Here is a 19,896-nt window from a genome sequence, read left to right as displayed (position 1 = left end):
ACTGATAGCACAGAAAGTAACAAAACAGGTGAATGAGGCTCTAGAAAAATTCAAAGCAGAAATAATCTCCCAGATAACTATAGAGATGGTGAGAAGAGTGAAAGACACGATTAGAGGCTGTAGAACAGAAACAGATAAAAAAAACAGATGAGCTCAGAAAACATGCTGGAAGCCATGAATGCCCAGCATAAGAAAGAAATGGAAACCATGATTACCCAATGTAAGAAAGAAATGGAATCCATGAAACAGATTCAAACAGATATTCAGGAGATTAAAAACTCCACTGAAAGCATGCAGAGCAGATTAAGGGAATCTGAAGATAGAATATCAGATATAGAAGACAGGATTGCAGTTAAGGACCATGAAAACAGTGATCTCTTCAAAATAGTAAGGGACCATGAGAAATCAATCCAGCAGCTGCTAGATGATGCAAAGAAGAATAACATAAGACTGATAGGAGTCCACGAAAAAACAGGAGAAAGTATAATTGACATTAAAAAAAACTGTTCACAGAAGTAATAGTAGAAAACTTCCCAGACAGAGGTAGAGAATTGGACATACAGATAAGTGAGGCATATAGAACTCCAATTAGCCATGATCAAAAAAAATTTACACCTAGACATATAATAGTCAAGATCCCAGAAACTCAAGAGAAGAACAAAATCCTACAAGCAGTTGGAGAAAAGAAACAAATCACCTATAAAGGAAAGCCCATCAGAATCACAGCACACTTCTCCACACAAACCCTCAAATCAAGGAGAGCCTGGAGTGAAGTATTTCAAGCCCTAAAAGAAAATAACTTCCAACCTAGACTGTTGTATCCTGCAAAATTATCTCTCCAAATTGATGGGGAAATTAGATACTTTCACAGCAAAGAATACCTGAGAAATTTCATGAACACCAAACCAGCACTCCAAACAATTCTAACCAATATCCTAGAAAAAGACAATGAAGGTCACAACCCCATAAGGCCCAACAGAGGGAAGCCACCAGGCAAGGTAAGAAGCTAAAGGGAAAGGGGGGAAAAATAAGAAATAAAAGAGCCAACAATAGTAAAACATTGAGTCAATATCTATCAATTATAACTCTCAATGTTAATGGCCTGAATTCACCAATCAAAAGAAATAGACTAATGGATTAAGAAGCAAAATCCAGCAATATGCTGTATACAAGAAACACACCTAACTCAAAAGGAAATTCATAGACTGAAAGTAAAAGGATGGAAAACAGTTCTCCATGCAACAGGAACCCAGAAAAAACCCGGTGTAGCAATCTTCTTTGCAGAAAAGTAGATTTCAAACCAAAACTAATTAAGAGAGACAAAGATGGTCACTACATCCTTGTGAAGGGAACAATCAAAGAGGAAGAAATGACAATCCTAAATATATATGCACCAAATATGAATGCCCCAAACTAAACAAAACAAATATTAATGGACATGAAAAACCAAATAAGCACTAATACAGTTGTAGTGAGGGACCTCAATACCCCACTATGACAAATAGACAGATCATCTAGACAAAAAATTAACAACGAAATTCTAGAACTGAACCAAGCTATTGAACAAATGGACTTAATAGATGTTTACAGACTGTTCCACCCCACAAAATCAGAATACACATTCTTTTTGGCTGCATGCGGGTCATTCTCCAAAAAAGACCACATACTAGCTCATATGACATTTCTAAGTAAATGTAAATAAACTGAAGTTACGCCCTGTATATTTTCAGACCATAGTGCAATAAAATTGGAGATCAGTAACATAAGAAACCGCAAAACTCCCACAAACACATGGAAATTGAATAACACCCTCCTGCACAACCAATGGGTCACAGAGGATATTAATGAAGAAATCAGACAGTTGCTACAAGTAAATGATAATGGCAGTACAACATACCAGAATCTATGGGACACAATGAAAGCAGTTCTACGTGGGAAATTCATAGCAATCAATGCCCATATTAGGAAAACAGAGAGAACTCAGATAAATAACCTAATGCAGAGAACTCAGATAAATAACCTAATGCAGCAGTGAATGCCCATATTAGGAAAACAGAGAGAACTCAGATAAATAACCTAATAACTCAAGCTCCTAGAAAAAGGAGAGCATAACAAACCCAAAGCTCATACAAGAGAGGAAATTATAAAGATCAGAGCAGAAATCAATGGAATGGAGACTAAGAGAATGATACAAAAAATTAATGAATCAAAGAGTTGGTTTTTCAAAAGAATAAATAAAATCAATAAAACTTTAGCCAACCTTATCAAAAAAAGGAAAGAAAAGGCTCAAATCCATGCAATTAAGAACAAAAAAGGTGACGTCACAACAGACCCAGCAGAAATAGATCAGATAGAAACAGATAGATCAAATAGAAACATCCCACTAGAAGATCACTGATACCTACTTCAAGAACCTGTACTCTAATAAAATGGAAAACACAGAAGAAATGGACAGATTCCTAGATACATATGAATTGCCAAAGTTAAATGAAGAAGATGTAGAAGTTCTAAACACCCCAATTACAATGAGTGAAATTGAAAATGTAATAAAAAATTTACGAACAAAGAAAAACCCAGGTCCTGATGGTTTCACTGATGAATTCTACAAGACATTTAAAGAATGATGGCCATTACTCTTTAAACTCATGAAGGAAATTGAAAGGGAACCAAGGCTTCCAAATTCATTCCCGGAAGCAAGTGTTACTTTGATTCCATTTCCAGGGAAAGACCCAACCCAAAAAGAGAACTACAGGCCAATCTCCCTAATGAACACGGATGCAAAAATCTTCAACAAGATACTGGCAAAGAGAATACTGGTCATCAAGAAGATCATACAACACACGCCGAATCAGCCCGCTGCAGACAGGCAGGTCTGTGCATGCCCTACCGAGGTCCTGAGTCACGCAGAAGATGCCAAATCACCCCGCTGCAGACAGGCAGGTCTGCCCATGCCTTACCTAGGTCCTGAGCCACACAGAACAGGCCGAATCAGCCCGCTGCAGACAGGCAGGTCTGTGCACGCCCTACCGAGGTCCTGAGTCACGCAGAAGACACCGAATCACCCCGCTGCAGACAGGCAGCCACCTGATTCCACACTACAAAGATGTAGAGGACACCAGACCAACAGACCAAGGTACTGAGTCCCACGGTTCCCGGCCCAGAGGTAGGGGCTTCTGAGCTGTCATCCCACTGCTCCTGGTCCAGAGGAAGGGGCTTCGCGGTCACGATCACTCCCGCTGCTCCCAGCCCAGAGGAAAGGGATTTTGGGCCACCTTCTGTCCCGCTACTCCTGGCCCAGAGGAAGGGGCTTCCAAGCCACCATCCCTCCCACTGCTCCCAGCCCAGAGGAAGGGGCTTCTGAGTCACCATCCCACTGCTCCTGGTCCAGAGGAAGGGGATTCCTAGCCACCATCCCTCCCACTGCTCCCAGCCCACAGGAAAGGGCTTTTGGGTCACCATCCCTACCGCTGCTCCTGGCCCCTGTCCCACCTCACCTAGCTCAGAGGAGGTAATCCGTGCAGGGGCTAACAGCCCCCCACCCCAGTCGAAATGAGAAAACATGTAAATAAGTCTCAAAACCAGACTTCCAGATCACCTACAGCAACCCCAAAGGGAAATGAGATGGAACACTCTGATACTCAACCACCTGGACCCACTGAATTGGCAACAAAAGGGGATCTGGAAAAAATGAAATCAGAAATAATTTCTCAGATAACAGGAGAAATTGTGCCACTAGTGCAAGACATGATTAATAAATCTAGAGAGGAGCTCAGGAACATGATGGAATCCCAACATAAGAAACAAATGGAATCCATAAAACAGATGCAAATAGATTTCCAGGACATGAAAAACTCCACTGAAAGTCTACACAGCAGAATGAGCCAATGTGAGGACAGAATTTCAGATAGAGAAGATAAGATTGCAATTAGTGACCAGGAAGAGAAAAATTGCTTCAAAATTATAAGGGAACATGAGAAATCAATCCAGCAGCTGCTAGATGATGCAAAGAAGAATAACACAAGACTGATTGGGCTCAATGAAGAAACAGGAGAGAATGGAGATGACATAAAAAATCTCTGCACAGAAATAATGGCCGAAAACTTCCCAAGCAGGGGAAAAGAGCTTGACATACAGATAAGTGAGGCATATAGGACTCCAAATAGCCTTGATCAAAAAAAATCTACACATAGGCATATAATTGTTAAGATTCCAGAAACACAACAGAAGAACAAAGTTCTCCAAGCAGTCAGAGAAAAGAAACAAATCACATACAAAGGAAAGCCCATCAGAATCACAGCAGACTTCTCAACACAAACCATCAAGGCAAGAAGAGCTTGGAGTGACATGTTCCAAGCCCTAAAAGAAAACAGCCTCCAACCCAGATTGATGTACCCTGCAAAACTATCTTTCAAAATGAATGCAGAAATAAGATACTTTCATGACAAAGAGCACCTTAGGAACTTCGTGAATACCAAACCGGCACTCCAAAGAATTTTACACAATATCCTAGGAACAGACATTGAGGATCACAACCCCAGGAAGCAAAGCAGAATGAATGTCATCTGGCATGACAAGAAATTAAATGGAAAGGGGGAGAACCCAACAAAAAGAAAAAGTCATGGCAATAACCAGTCAATACGTTTCAGTTATAACCATCAACTTTAATGGTCTCAATTCACCAATCAAAAGAAATAGACTGGCAGAATGGGTCAAGAAGCAAAATCCAACAATATGCTGCATACAAGAAACACACTTAATTCAAAAGGAAACTCATAGACTGAAAGTTCAAGGGTGGAAAACAATACTGCATGTGACAGGAACCTGAAAAAAAGCAGGAGTAGCTATCCTCTTGGCAGATCAAGTAGATTTCAAACCAACACTGATTAAGAGAGATGAAGAAGGACACTACATCCTTGTAAAGGGAAGAATCCAAGAGGAAGAGATGACAATCATAAATATCTATGCACCAAACACTAGTGCACCCAACTATATAAAACAAATACTAACGGACATGAAAAGTCATATATGCACTAATACAATTGTAGTGGGGGACCTCAACACCCCACTGTCACAAATAGATAGATCAACTAGACTAAAAATAAGTAATGAAATACTAGAACTCAATGGAACTCTTGAACAAATGAACTTAACAGATGTTTACAGAGTCTTCAACCCCACAAAATCAGAATACACATTCTTCTCAGCTGCACATGGGTCATTCTCCAAAATAGATCACATACTCACACATAGAACATGTTTAAGGAAGTGCAAAGGAACTGAAGTTATCCCCTGTATATTATCAGACCATAGTGCGATGAAATTGGAGATCCATAGCAAAAGAAACTCAAAAAATTTCATAAACATGTGGAGATTGAACAACACACTTCTGAATAACCAATGGGTCACAGAGGAAATTAAAGAAGAAATCAGACAGTTCCTTCAATTAAATGACAATGACAATACAACATATCAGAATCTGTGGGACACAATGAAAACAGTCTTATGAGGGAAATTCATAGCAGTGAATAAGCATATTAGGAAAACAGAATGAGCCCAATTAAACAACCTGATGCTGAACTTCAGGCTTCTAGAAAAGGAAGAGCAGGACAACCCCAAAGCTCATACAAGGGAGGAAATTATAAAGATCAGAGGAGAAATCAATCCAATGGAGACTAAGAGAACGATACAAAAAATCAATGAAGCCAAGAGCTGGTTCTTTGAAAGAATCAACGAAATTGACAAACCTTTAGCCGACCTTGTCAGAAAAAGGAAAGAAAAGGCCCAAATCCATGCAATTAGGAATGAAAAGGGTGAAATGACAACAGACCCAGCAGAAATCCAGAGGATCATCAATACCTACTTCCAGAACCTATACGCCAATAAGATGGACAACACAGAAGAAATGGACAGATTCCTAGATACATATGAATTACCAAAGTTGAACAAAGAAGACCTAAAAATTCTGAACAACCCAATATCAACCAATGAAATTGAAAATGTAATTAAAAACTTATCAACTAAGAAAAGCCCGGGCCATGATGGCTTCAGTGCTGAATTCTACAAGACATTTAGGCAGGAACTGCTGCCACTACTGTTTAAACTCTTCAGTGAAATGGAAAGGGAAGCAATACTCCCAAATTCATTCCTGGAAGCAAGCATCACTTTGATCCCCAAAGCAGAGAAAGACCCAACCGAAAAAGAGAACTACAGGCCAATCTCACTAATGAACATAGATGAAAAAATCCTTAATAAGATACTGGCAAACAGAATGCAGAAGATCATCAAGAAGATCATACACCCTGATCAAGTGGGATTCATCCCAGGGATGCAGGGATGGTTCAATATATGAAAATCAATTAATGTAATACACTATATCAATAGAGCCAAGGACAAAAACCATATGATTATCTCCATAGACGCAGAAAAAGCATTTGACAAAATCCAACATGCATTTATGATAAAAACCCTAAAAAAAATTGGAATAGATGGTCTCTGCCTCAAACTGATAGAAGCCATCTATGAAAAACCAACAGCCAATATCATACTAAATGGTCAAAAACTGAAATCCTTCACACTCAAATCAGGAACAAGACAAGGATGTCCACCATTACCACTCTTGTTCAATATAGTTCTGAAAACATTAGCCACGGCAATTAGACAAGAGAAAGAAATAAAAGGAATAAAGATAGGTAATGAAGAAGTCAAATTGTCATTATTTGCAGATGACATGATACTCTATATAGAAGACCCCAAGAACTCCACCAAAAGTCTTCTAGACTTACTAACCAAATTCAGTCAAGTAGCTGGTTACAAGGTCAACACACAAAAATCAGTAGCTTTCCTCTACACCAATGACAGACTCACTGAGAGAGAAATAGGGCAAATAATTCCTTTCAAAATAGCATCCAAAAAACTGAAATACCTAGGAATCATCCTAATGAAAGAAATCAAAGACCTCTTCTCTGAAAACTATGGCACTCTGACAAGGGAGATTGAAGATGATATCAGAAAATGGACAGACATCCCCTGCTCCTGGGTAGGAAGGATAGTGAAAATGGCCATACTTCCAAAACTGCTATATAGATTTAATGCAATTCCAATTGAGATCCCAGCAGCATACTTCATGGAGCTCGAGAAAACAATCCAAAAATTCATTTGGAGCAAGAAGAGACCCAGAATAGCAAAAGAAATTCTAGGTAACAGAGGCATGGCAGGGGGTATCCCAATCCCCAACCTGCAACTCTAATACAAAGCTACTGTGATAAAAACAGCATGGTACTGGCAAAGAAACAGACTTGAGGACCAGTGGAAAAGATTAGAAGATGCAGAAACAATGCCAGACACACTCAGCCATCTCATCTTTTGACAATGGAGCCAAACACCCTCACTGGAGGAAAGATAGCCTCTTTAATAAATGGTGCTGGAAAAATTGGGCTTCAACTTGCCACAGATTAAAACTAGACCTATATCTCTCACCATGCACTAAACTAAAATCAAAATGGATTAAAGATCCAAATATTAAAATAGAAACTCTGAACCAGTTGGAACAGAGGTTAGGTGGAATCCTTGAAGACATCAGTGTAGGAAAAGATTTTATGAACAAAACCTCAGTTGCCTGTGAACCAGCACAAACAATCAACAAGTGGGATATCTTCTTATTAAAAGGCTTCTACACAGCAAGAGAAACCACCAGCAGTGTGAAGAGACAACCCACAATGTGGGAAAAAATCTTCACCTGCTCTTCCTCAGACAAAGGTCTACTATCTCGAATCTATAAAGAACTTCAAAAGATCAGACTTCCCAAATTTAAAGACCCAATCCAAAAATGGGCATCTGAAATGAACAGATATTTCTCAGACAAAGAAGTAGAAATAGCAAATAAATACATGAAAAAATGTTCAACATCACTGGTCATTCGAGAGATGCAAATGAAAACAATGCTGAGATTCCACTTCACTCCACAAAGAATGGCTGCTATCATGAAATCAACCAATAACAAATGCTGGTGGGGCTGTGGGGAAAGAGGAACCCTGCTCCACTGCTGGTGGGAGTGTAGACTGGTGCAAGCACTGTGGAAATCAGTATGGAGATACCTCCAAGAACTAGGACTGGAAGTCCCATTTGACCCCGCTATTCCACTGCTGGGGATCTTCCCCAAAGAATTAAAAGAATCATACCAGTGATATATGTGCACCCATGTTCATAGCAGCTCAGTTTGTAATAGCTAAAACTTGGAAACAGCCCAAATGCCCATCAACTGGAGACTGGATAAAGAAAATGTGGTGTTTTTTTATAAAACGGAGTACTACTCAGCCATCAAAAATGAGAAATTAGAGACATTTATAGCTAAGTGGAAGCACATTGAGGCAATACTCTTAAGTGAAATAAATAGGACACACATGTGTAAATACCAAATAGTTTCTCTGGTGTGAGAAACTGAAAGTGTAAATAAGGCCTAAATGTATAATAGGTCATGTGAAATAGGAGGAAAAGGGGCAAAGGAGAAGGAAGTGGGAGGGCTAGGGGAAAGGATAGAAGGGAATGGGATTAATATGAGAAAATGGAAAAATAGGAACAAAATCTTTGTAAATAGGGAGGGGCGGAGGGGTTGAAGGGAGGGCTGGGCAAGGGTGAAAAATAAGAACCAAGAGAGACTATGTAAAGGTGCAAATTTCCAATGATGAATGTCATTATATTGTATACCTAAAATGTACCAATTATTAAAATGAATAATTGATAATGTAAAATAGGAAGTAAAGGTCCAAAGGGGTAGGGGTAGTGGGAGGGGCATAGAAAAGAAAGAAGGGAAAGAAAAAATGCTGAGAAATGGAAAAAATGGAAATAAAGTCTTTGTAAATAGGGAAGGGTGGAGGAGGTGAAGGGAGGGCTAGGAATGGGGAAAAAATAAGAACCAAGATGCATTATATAAAGGTACAATTCCCAATGAGAAATGTAATGTGTTGTATACCTACAATGTACCAATAAAAGAATTTAATACAAAAAAAAAAAAAGGAAGATCATATACCCTGACCAAGTCGGATTTATCCCAGGGATGCAAGGATGGTTCAACATTCGTAAATCAATAAATGTAATACACTATATTAACAGAGTCAAGGGCAAAAACCATATGATCATCTCAATAGGTGCAGAAAAGGCATTTGACAAAATCCAACACCCATTCTTGAGAAAATCACTACAGAAAATTGTATTAGATGGTCTTTATCTCAACCTGATTAAGGCTATCTATGAAAAACCAACAGCCAACATCATACTAAATGGTCAAAAACTGAAAACTTTCATGCTAAAATCAGGAACAAGACAAGGATGCCCACTATCACCACTCCTGATCAATATAGTTCTGGACACATTAGCCACAGCAATTAGAAAAGAGAAAGAAATAAAAGGAATAAAGGTAGGAAAGGAAGAAATTAAACTGTCATTATTTGCTGATGATATGATACTTTACATAGAAGACCCAAAAAACTTGCCAAAAGACTTCTAGACTTAATTGACAGATTCAGTAGAGTAGATAGATATAAGGTCAACACCCAAAAAACAATATCCTTCTTATACACAAATAGCAGACTCACTGAAAGAGAAATTAGGGAAACAGTTCCTTTTACAAAAGCATCCAAACAATGGAATATCTAAGAATCAATCTAACAAAGGAAGCAAAAGACCTCTACACTGAAAACTACAGCATTCTGAAAAAGGAGTTTGAGGAGGATATAAGAAAATGGAAAGACATCCTTGTTCCTGGGTAGGAAGAACCAATATAGTGAAAATGGCCATACTTCCAAAACTTCTATACAGATTCAATGCAATCCTGATTGAAATCCCAACAATATATTTCACAGAACTAGAGAAAACAATCCAAAAATTCACCTGGAACCAGAAGAGACCTAGAATAGCTAAAGCAATTCTAGGCAACAGAGACATGTCAAGGGGTATCACAATCCCTAACTTGAAACTATACTACAAAGCCACTGTGATAAAAACAGCATGGTACTGGCAAAGAAACAGACCTGAGGATCAGTGGAATAGATCAGAAGATGCAGAAACAACTCCAGACATACTCAGCCACCTCATCTTTGACAAAGGAGCCAAACATCCTCACTGGAGGAAATATAGCCTCTTTAATAAATGGTGTTGGAAAAACTGGATTTCAGCTTGCCAAAGATTAAAATTAGAACCTTATCTGTCACCATGCACTAAACTAAAATCCAAGTGTGTTAAAGATCTAAATATTAAAACAGAAACACTAAACTTGCTGGAAGATAAGTTAGGTAAAACTCTGGAAGACATTGGCATAGGAAAAGACTTTATGAACAAATCCTCAGTAGCATGGGAACTAGCACAAAGAATCAACAACTGGGATCTCATCTTATTAAAAAGCTTCTGCACTGCAAGAGAAACCACCAACAGAGCTAAAAGACAACCTAAATGTAAGAAAAAATTTTTAGCACCTGTATCTCAGACAAAGGTCTATTATCTAGAATATACAAAGAACTGAAAAAAATCAGACCCCCTCAATTCAAAGATCCAGTTCAAAAATGGGCATCTGAAATGAACAGACATTTCTCAGACAAAGAAGTAAAAACAGCAAATAAATATATGAAAAACTGTTCAACATCACTGGTCATTTGAGAGATGCAGATGAAAACAACACTGAGATACCACCTCACCCCAGAAAGAATGACTGCTATCAAGAAATCAACCAATAACAAATGCTGGCAGGCCTGTGGGGAAAAAGGAACCCTTCTCCATTGTTGGTGGGAATGTAGACTGGTGCAACCACTATGGAAATCGGTATGGAGATTCCTCAAAGAACTAGGATTAGAAGTCCCATTTGACCCAGCTATTCCTCTACTGGGTATCTTCCCCGAAGAATTAAAAGAATCATACCAAAGTGATATATGTGCACCCATGTTTATAGCGGCACAGTTTGTAATAGCTAAAACGTGGAAATAGCCCAAGTGCCCATCAACTGGAGACTGGATAAAGAAGATGTGGTTTTTTAATAAAATGGAGTACTACTCAGCCATAAAGAATGAGAAACTAGAGACATTTATACCTAAATGGATGCATATGGAGGCAATACTCTTAAGTGAAATAAATAGGACACACGTGTAAATACCGAATAGTTTCTCTGGTGTGAGAAACTGAAAGTGTAAATAAGGATTAAAAGGATTAAAATGAATAATTGATAATTTAAAATAGGAAAAGGTCCAAAGGTGTAGGGGTGGTGGGAGGGGAAGGGCAAAGTAAAGAAGGGAAAGGAAAAATTATGAGAAAAGAAAAAAAATGGAAATTAAATGTATGTAAATAGGGAAGGGAGCACAGGGAATGGGGAAAAAATAAGAACCAAGATACATCATGTACAGGTACAAGCACTCAATGATAAATTTAAACGTATTGTATACCTAAATGTAGCAATAAAAGCATTTAAGGAAAAAAATATTTTAATTAAAAAATTTAATTTTTAACAAATAATATTTTTAGAGAAAATCTATATAACAGAAGAGAACACGAAAAGAAAATATCATCCATTGCACACTTTTTGTTTAGCTTTCTCCTTTAATAAATAAAAAGAAGAAATGAAAACCTCTCCTTTACCACCACAGTTGGCAAACTGTTTCTGTAAAGAGTGAAATAGTAAGGACTTTGGGCTTTGTCAACCAGACAGTCTCTGTCACAATACTCAACTCAGCCAATTAGCACAAAAGCAGCCATGGATAGCACTTAATGAGTAAGCATGGTTGTGGTCCAGCAGATTTTTATTTACAGAAGCAGGAAGGCAGCTGTATTTGACCACAGTTTATCAAACTCTGACTTACCCAAATCTCAGAAATTTGGAAGAAATAGTTTAGTGTGTGTCCAATTTTTTTCTATTTTAACTAAGACCTAAAGGATGAGCGTGACTGGATATTGTCAGGAAAGAGCAGTACAATCAAGACAGATTTTAAGTCATGTGCAAGGCTGCAGTCATAAAAAAAATAATAAAAACAAAAAATTCATGGAATGCTCAGAGACCTGTGCACAGTTATTGTGGTTAAACCTGGTGTTTTACTAGCTAACTTCATCTGTGTGTTTATATTTCAATTCTATTGAAACTGTAACTTTTTCCTTCATTGTGTTTTTATATATAAGTTATCCACAGGAGAAAGAAGTGTAAATACTTCCAGTTGGAGTCATTTTCTAGAGTCCAAATAGGAATAAAACAAGCACTGTGGCTTCAACATCTTCATTTCTCCCTTGACTCCAACTATATTTCTAAAGATTTCTGACCTTACCATGGGCTTTTAGCTGTGCCAAACCTACTCCTGTATCATAACATCTATTAGTTTGTCCAATATCCATCTTTTTGTTTTGTCTTTTACATTTGAGCCAGATGAGCTGGAACCTTCTGAGTGATTCCTACATATCCATGGTAAGGCTTTCTTCCCAACCACCTCTAAATTACTCTTCTAACAATGATGTGGCAAATCATATAAACACAGCCACATAAGGACACAGTTCACAAATTTCTCAAGAGGAAGATAAAGCCAAGAAGCTAAGCTTTGAAAGAATCTTTTAGAAATGTTCTGATGTCTTTAGGCAAATAAGTGTGTTCTGTCTGCAAATAGCTGCACCTGATACGATGGTGGCAGTTAAAGCACCAGAGCCAAATGCTCTTAAGTTCTTACTCCTTAGAACTATAGAATATTCATTTCTTTTGGGGCTCATCTGTAAGATGGAAAATTTAATTACTTCATGAAGTTGTGCTATCAAAAGAAAACATAGTTGAAAGTTTGGACTGGTGCTTATTAGTATCTAATAAGTATTAAGTTCCTTCATGCCCATTCAGTAATATGTCTATCTATTCATAAGGTTTAAATGCAGCTCCATGAATCAATATATGAGAAATCAGTCTTCGTCCACTGGTACAGAATTTTTTGGTGCTGAAAGTAAAATAGGTATTTTTAAGAATTAAAGTAGCATTTAAATCATCTTGAGAAAGAAAGTTTTAAAATGAGGCAAAATAGAGGAGAAATTAAAATAATGTTCCTACCCTAGCTTCTTCTGATTTAGTGTTTCATCTTAAGCCTTAACATGCTCATAATTTTTAGTAATATATATTCCTAGACCAACTTTATACTCACTCTTGTTTTTCTCTCTTCTTTCATTCTACCTTTAACTCATGTTACTTTGTTATGTTTTATGTTCATCTGTAAGCTCCCTGAAATCCTTTTTGGAACACAGTGGTGTATAAATAAAATAAAATATTGTGTGTTAGACATGGCAACTTCAGAAAAAGAGCTGAGGAAATCAATAACTCTTTATAGTGTTCAAAACAGTAACTCCATCCCATAATCTGTGGCCTCTTGGGCAATAAAACCAACAGTTTGCCTTTTCCTGAAACTGTTTTGTTAATTAAAAACTTATAACAGCTCTCATCTATTAAGTACTTACTCTGCACTGGATATTCGTCTAAGAGCTTTTACCTGTGTTTATTCATTTAATTTTCCCCACAGTTCCAGGAGGCAGGTACTAATCATTATCCTCAGTGAACAGCTGAAGAAATTCAGTGTGTGTGTCTCTCTCTCTCTTTTTTTTTTTTTTTGTACCGGGGATCGAACTCCAGACCTTGGGCTTGCAAGGCTGGCTGCGGAAACACTGAGCTAAATCCCAGCTCTTCAGTGTGTCTCTTAAAGCCACACTTATTAAGTAGGGTCTCACTGCAAGGTCCCTAGAGGCAGCCTAACTTCAAACCCCAGATCTGAACTACAATAGGGGAATTAGAAAGTCCTTAGAAAGGAATTAGAAAACTTTGTACAATTCTTCCTTCATTTGGCTTTTATTCATCAATTCACTGCCCTTAAAGTTATTTCTTTTTTAAAAAAAAATTATTTTTATTAGTACATGTTTGCAGTACATAATGACTGCATTCATCATGGGGAGTTGGAATGTTTGTGTAACACATTTTAATTCTTTTTATGACCCTTTTTTCCCCACCTACCCCCTTCCCCTATCTCTTGGTCCCTTTTCATTTGCAAAAAGATCTAATTCTGTTTCTTATCCCTTCTTCAATAAGGTTTTCAAAAATTTTAATACAGACTTTTTATAGCAAGAAAGAGAAAGGATGAGTTAAAATAGCCTGCCTTTTTAAACAGTGAGTCAATCCAATAAAATATTCAAGGATGACTTTGTCAGACAGTGCCAGGTTCTGGGGCTGTACAGTGTTGGGGTTTTTGGCTCCCTGATGCCTATGTCCAAGGAAGATCCAAATGCTAAACCTGAAGTTATGTCTTAGTGTATTTGTGCTGCTATGACAAAATACCCGCAGACTGGGTCATTTATAAAGAACAAAAATTTAGTTTCTCATAGTTCTTCTGGAGGTCAAGAAGTCCACAAAGTGCTGGGTGCTGAGGACCCAGTCTCTCTGATTCCAAGATGGCACCTTACTGTTGCATCCCCTGGAGGGGAGAACTGCTGTCCTCCCTTGACATATGGCAGAAGGGCAAGCTAGCCAAACTGTTTGATGCCTCTTTTAAAAGACCTTAATCCTATTCATAGGGGAGGAGCGCTCATAACCCAGTTAACCTGTAAAGGCTTCATCTCTTAATCCTAGCACACTTGCCATTAAGTTTCAATGCCTGATTCTAGAGGGGACACATTCTAATCAGAGCAAGTGAAAATGGTCTGATGAAGGATACATGGTAGTAGTTTACAGTATTCTGACAGGAGTGGAATGTACCATATTTTTTCAGTAATATTTTTTCAGATTTTACATAACCACTGAAAAAGTGGGCTTAACTTAGGTCTTTTGAAAAATGAGATGAGAGAAGTGGAGATGTTAAAGTATGGTGAATTAGTCAGTTCAGGATGCTATAATACAGTGGGTTAAAAAAGAATTTTATTTTTCATAGTGCTGGAATGTAGAAAGTTAAGATCAAAATATCAGCAGAGTTCATTTTTCATGAAGGTACTCTTCCTTCTATAAAGTGGACACCTTCTTACCACATTGAGGGTTTGGGAGAGTCCTCTCCCATCTCTTTTAAAGGACACTAATGCTATTAAATCAGAACCCTATCTTAATTCTCTGTTTAATGTTAATGATCTCCACGGAGAGCCTATCTCCAAATACAGTCACCTTGGGAGTTAAGGTGTCAGATGTATGACTTTTAAGGGGACTTGTAATGGACATTCAGTCCATTACACAGGTGGAGGAGGAAGGAGAAATGTTTTGAGCATGGAGAGGCTTTAGGGAGACAGCATAGAACTGAGATCATGTTGCTTTTAAGGATCTGAAATAATTGCATTACTAGGACATCTGGAAACTAGATGAGGTAAGCAGTGGTTCAGACTTTACCCAAAGAGCAAAAGAATGAGAAATCACTGGAAGGAATTTACACAGAAGGAACATGATAGAACATAATTCTCAAGAGAGCCTGTTGTAGAAAGAATAAATTGCTGAGGGGCAAGACAAAAGGCAGACAATTGAGAAGATCATAGTTTTAGAGTAGTAGCAATGAGGAAAATTTAAAGAAGTGGGCAGATTAGAGATAAATATTTAGGGAAACAAAACAGCAAGATTTGGAGATAAACTCAACTCTGTCAAAGAGGAAGAAAAGGTGTCAAAGATAGCACCCAACTTGCTAACTCAGGCTTGCCTATCCCTGGTGCTCCAGAACAGGAGACAGGAGCTATGTACAGAACACAAAGAGAGGACATGGGAGTGGGCAGTGAAAAAACTCTCCCCTAGTTGCTAATATCCCCAAGCCTAGCTAGAGTCCCTGACAGCCAGAGCTTTGTCACTTCAAGCCATCTTGAAGCCCTGAAGTTTACAGGCTAGTGACACTTCCCTAGTGTTTACTTAGTTTTCCCCAATTTTCACACAGGTTTATGTTTTGAGTATTGCTTTTATCTTCTTGGATATATTTGCTCAAGGTAAGTGGAGGCTCCAGAGCCATGAGAAACAGACCTCTGTGATCTCATCCATATATAGTGATTGACTGAGCAATCTCAAGACCTCTGAGGTCACAGGTTTCTTTTCTGAAAGATGTTTGAGCAAAAAAGTAGATACATGGGCCAGGGATTTAGCTCAGTGGTTCTGCCGCCTGCCTCGCAAGCATAAGGTCCTGAGTTCGATCCCTGGTACCAAAAAAAAATAAAGTAGATACATGTAATAATAATAATTCATGCTTATTGAGTGTTGATAGATGCAAAGTCCTAAGCTAAGACTTACACATTACATTTAATCCTGACTACCACCTTTGAGGTAAGACTGTTATCTTACCTTATACAAGAAGACATTGATATTTTGTAGTTAAGCGATTTGATCATAAATCACACACTTCAGAAGTCAAACTCAGACAGATTGACTCACTGGGCTATGACTGATCTTTATGCCATTGGGTCTCTCTAATTTTGTCCCTACAATGGTTTAACAATTGAGATGTAATTTTAGGCATTTTATTTGTCCATTAAATTATAGCCATATGTACAGTGCTCTAAAATGCACTGTTGACTACATTATATTAAATTAGATTGATTATTACAAGAAATTTGTAAAGTATAAAAATCATCCATAATCCTACCACCTGGAGAGAACCATTATTACAATTTTGATGTATTTCACACCAATATTTTTCAATACTTTTTTATAGTTGAAATCAGTGTTTATACATTTTAACCATGCTTTTTCATTTAATATAATATAACCCTTTCTCTATGCTATCAAACATGATTTACAAATGTTCTTTTCAATGGCTGAAAAACATTTCATTATATGGATATATAATAATTAATGTAACCTTTCAAGCATTTGTGAACATTTAGATTTTTCCCATTTTACTAATATAAATAATATATTTGATATTATTTCCTTTAAAAATACCACCAGAAGTGTAATTATTGCTTCAAAAATGCTAGGCATATTTTTAAGGCTCTTATTACTTGCTAGAATAAGGAAACAATAGCTATATCAGCAGGGAGTGAGAATCCTTGTCTCTTCATAAACTCTCCAGCATTGTGTACCATCACTTTTAAATTTTTAACTTAATATTATTATGGAAACAATTTTTCTCGGATAGACCCTCTAGAGAGATCTTGGGGGATCCCCAGACCACACTTTAAGAACCACTGTGGTGGGGAATAACTTGCATTTTGAAGAGAATTTTATTATATGCAGTTTTAGACTCATAACCCAAATTTAGACCCCATCTTTCTAGAACAATGTGCCTCTTTTTTGCTAGCTAGAGAAAGAGCGAGCAATGGTATCACTTTTGTTCCAAGGAGCAAGTAAATGGCACACAGTGACAAACATGAAGTTGATGTAACTGCCTACTTCTAATAACTCAGTGTCCAAGCACAAACGTGTAGAACAACAGTTTGCACTCCTTTTACGCTGCTGCCTTGGTTAGCATTTAAGAAATAGTTGGAAGGTAACTCCCCCTCTTTTGTCTTAGTAACTTAATAGGACATATCTCAACCTAGTTTTTCATTTCCAGACAGAAAAAAATGTGGGTAGAACCAGGCCACTGCTGTGTCCCCTTCCATTCATAAGGCGAGACTTACCTACATGATTCTCACAGTCAGCCCAGAAATTAAACAAATACAATACTATTGCCCCAGTGATCTGTCAGTTTAGGGAAGGATCTAATGAAAGGTTTTCACTTAAAAACTAAATGTTAGGGTGTAAATGGAATCACCAAAATTGAGCATCAGCCTGCTTTGGTACTTGAGTTCTAATAAGTAGAAACACTATAAATAAAAAGCACTGTTAACGTAGGACTACTGGAGCCATGGAATTTTGAAAAGCACCCCAAATGTTAGCCAATGCTCTAGTGACCAAAGAAAGCAAAGGTCAATCATACAGTTCCAATATAGATGAGTCTTAACTATCTAGTGAAATATTTCCCAAACCTTGGGTGTTTGTTAATATACACACCTGGGACCCACTTCAGCTTTATAGTGTAGGAATCTCAGTGGAGAAGCTCTGGGGATCCTTCTAGTATTTAACAAGTGCTCTGCTTGATTTTTATCAAGCAGATTGATTGCGCTGAGTTAACACTTTCAGCTCTTCATCAACATTTTCTATGTGCTGTTATACAACTACCTAGCCACCAAATATGGAATTTCTCAAAATTCCCTGATAAGAATACAGATTCCTAGGCCCTGCTCTATTTAGAGTTTTCAGGGAAGGAAACTTAATGATTCCTCGGTTATTCTTACCAGCAGGCAAGTGGGAGACCATCCTTCCACCAAATAGTAAATGTCTTTGAAGCTGAATATGAATCATTTTGTGATTTTGAGCTTTCCAAGTATAGTTCTACTTAAATTGTATCATCAAATGGAAACATTCTATGCTTCCATTTATATAAAGCACAAAACAAGCAAAACTCATGCATGCTGCCAAAAATCCAGAAAGTGGTTAGCTTTGGGGACCCAGTGATTTGAAGGAGGCTTTTTCAGGGACTGAATGTTCTTTTTCTTTATCTAATGTTGATGTCACATGTCTGTTCAGTTTGCATAAATTCATCAAGTTATATATATAATAGATACTATAGATATTATGCACATATGCATCAATAAAATATTTTTCAGAATGATTTAAAATTGGAGATACTATAAAGGTTAATTGAAAAGTAAGGAAAAATATATATGCCAAGAGTATGTCTACTAAATCAGGATTTTTATCAATATTAAAGATGCACAAGTATATGTGGATTTCAGATTATATGTCTCACTCCTGGAAAAATAATGTGCCCACTTTAAACCCTGAGAGTTCCTGTCTGTGGAAGATAAGGTCTTCTTGAAGATCATTTGATTATCAACCTTTGCTTTGTTTTTAGTGTCAAAAAATGCATTAATGAATTTGAGCCTAGAAGCAAAATCTCACCCTCTGAATTTGGGGCACCAGATGGCCAAACACAGCTTATTTATTTTCAGCCTCTCATTAAAAAAAATTGGTGCCCAACAATTGGATGGACTACTTTTCCTTATTCTTTTCAAAATATTAAATTTATTTTTAAATTGCCAAATTAAGATAATGTTCTTAAAATTTTGCAATGCAGAAAAAATATCTTAAAACCACACAGTTATTAAGATTTTCATTTCTTTTTTAAAACTAGGTATGATTCTCACATGGTGTAATTAAATATAATTAATAATTTTTTCTTGTTTTTTAACATACAATATAATTTGCTTATTTACTTATGATTTGGTTTATTTTTCTGTACCTCTGCTGAGATTAGAATACAAGTGTTACAAAGACAGGGCAGAGGTTTATGTTTATTTTGTTCACTGATGTCTTCCAAGTGTTGAGAACAATACTTGGTAAATTGTTGGTGCTCAGTAAATCTTTTGTTGATTGAATGTTGAACATTTCACATATCTCTCTTCATATTGTTATAATCTTCCAATTGTTCCTTCAAAAAGATTCTATTCTTTACTCTTGAGGAGAATAATTCTGGGGAAGCAAAAAGGCCACCTACTCAATCTTCTTTATTTCATGTTTCACAATAACATCTTATCTTTAATATTTTTCAGCTCAAAAACTGGTTGCAAACTCAAATGCTATATGGAACTAAGTGCAGCAGGCGGAATGTGAGACAGAGTTGCAATCAGAGGTGGCACAGAACATTGGAAGGTGAGTGCACTTTCTACTACACCCAGAGAGGGCAGCAGCCATTCATCTCTACCTACTGATACTATGAAAAAATTGAAGCCCATCATCTGATTTTTCATGAGAAGGTAGAAATTTGCAGATGTTTCCACCAAAATAAAAGGAATCCAAGATATGATGATGTAACACTGCACATCCATTGGGATGGTGTGCTTTGCTGGTGGGATATAAAATGGCATGGCCACTGTAGAAAACAGTAGGACAACTCCTCAAAACTCAATACTGAA

The 19,896-nt window shown here is 37.3% G+C and overlaps 1 long non-coding RNA gene across 5 annotated transcripts in view; it reads right to left on the bottom strand.

The window, feature by feature from the left end:
* Nucleotides 1-19,896, bottom strand: part of LOC147829249 (uncharacterized) — a 209,666-nt gene that overhangs the window by 97,095 nt on the left and 92,675 nt on the right. For 4 of the 5 annotated variants that reach the window (XR_015449354.1, XR_015449355.1, XR_015449358.1 and 1 more), the window contains one exon: nucleotides 14,195-19,453. The exons of the other annotated variant lie outside the window; for it this stretch is intronic. This is a non-coding gene — a long non-coding RNA (uncharacterized LOC147829249). Of the gene's footprint in view, nucleotides 1-14,194; nucleotides 19,454-19,896 lie in introns of those variants that run through there. 5 annotated transcript variants of the gene reach the window in all.

Source organism: Heterocephalus glaber, unplaced genomic scaffold (genome assembly GCF_053883595.1).
Source record: "Heterocephalus glaber isolate CG9 unplaced genomic scaffold, H.glaber_assembly_v1.0 deba00000676, whole genome shotgun sequence".
In the NCBI taxonomy this organism is placed as follows: domain Eukaryota; kingdom Metazoa; phylum Chordata; class Mammalia; order Rodentia; family Bathyergidae; genus Heterocephalus; species Heterocephalus glaber.
The sequence above is the reverse complement of the archived record's forward strand: the minus strand, read 5'-3'. Positions and strand labels throughout refer to the sequence as shown.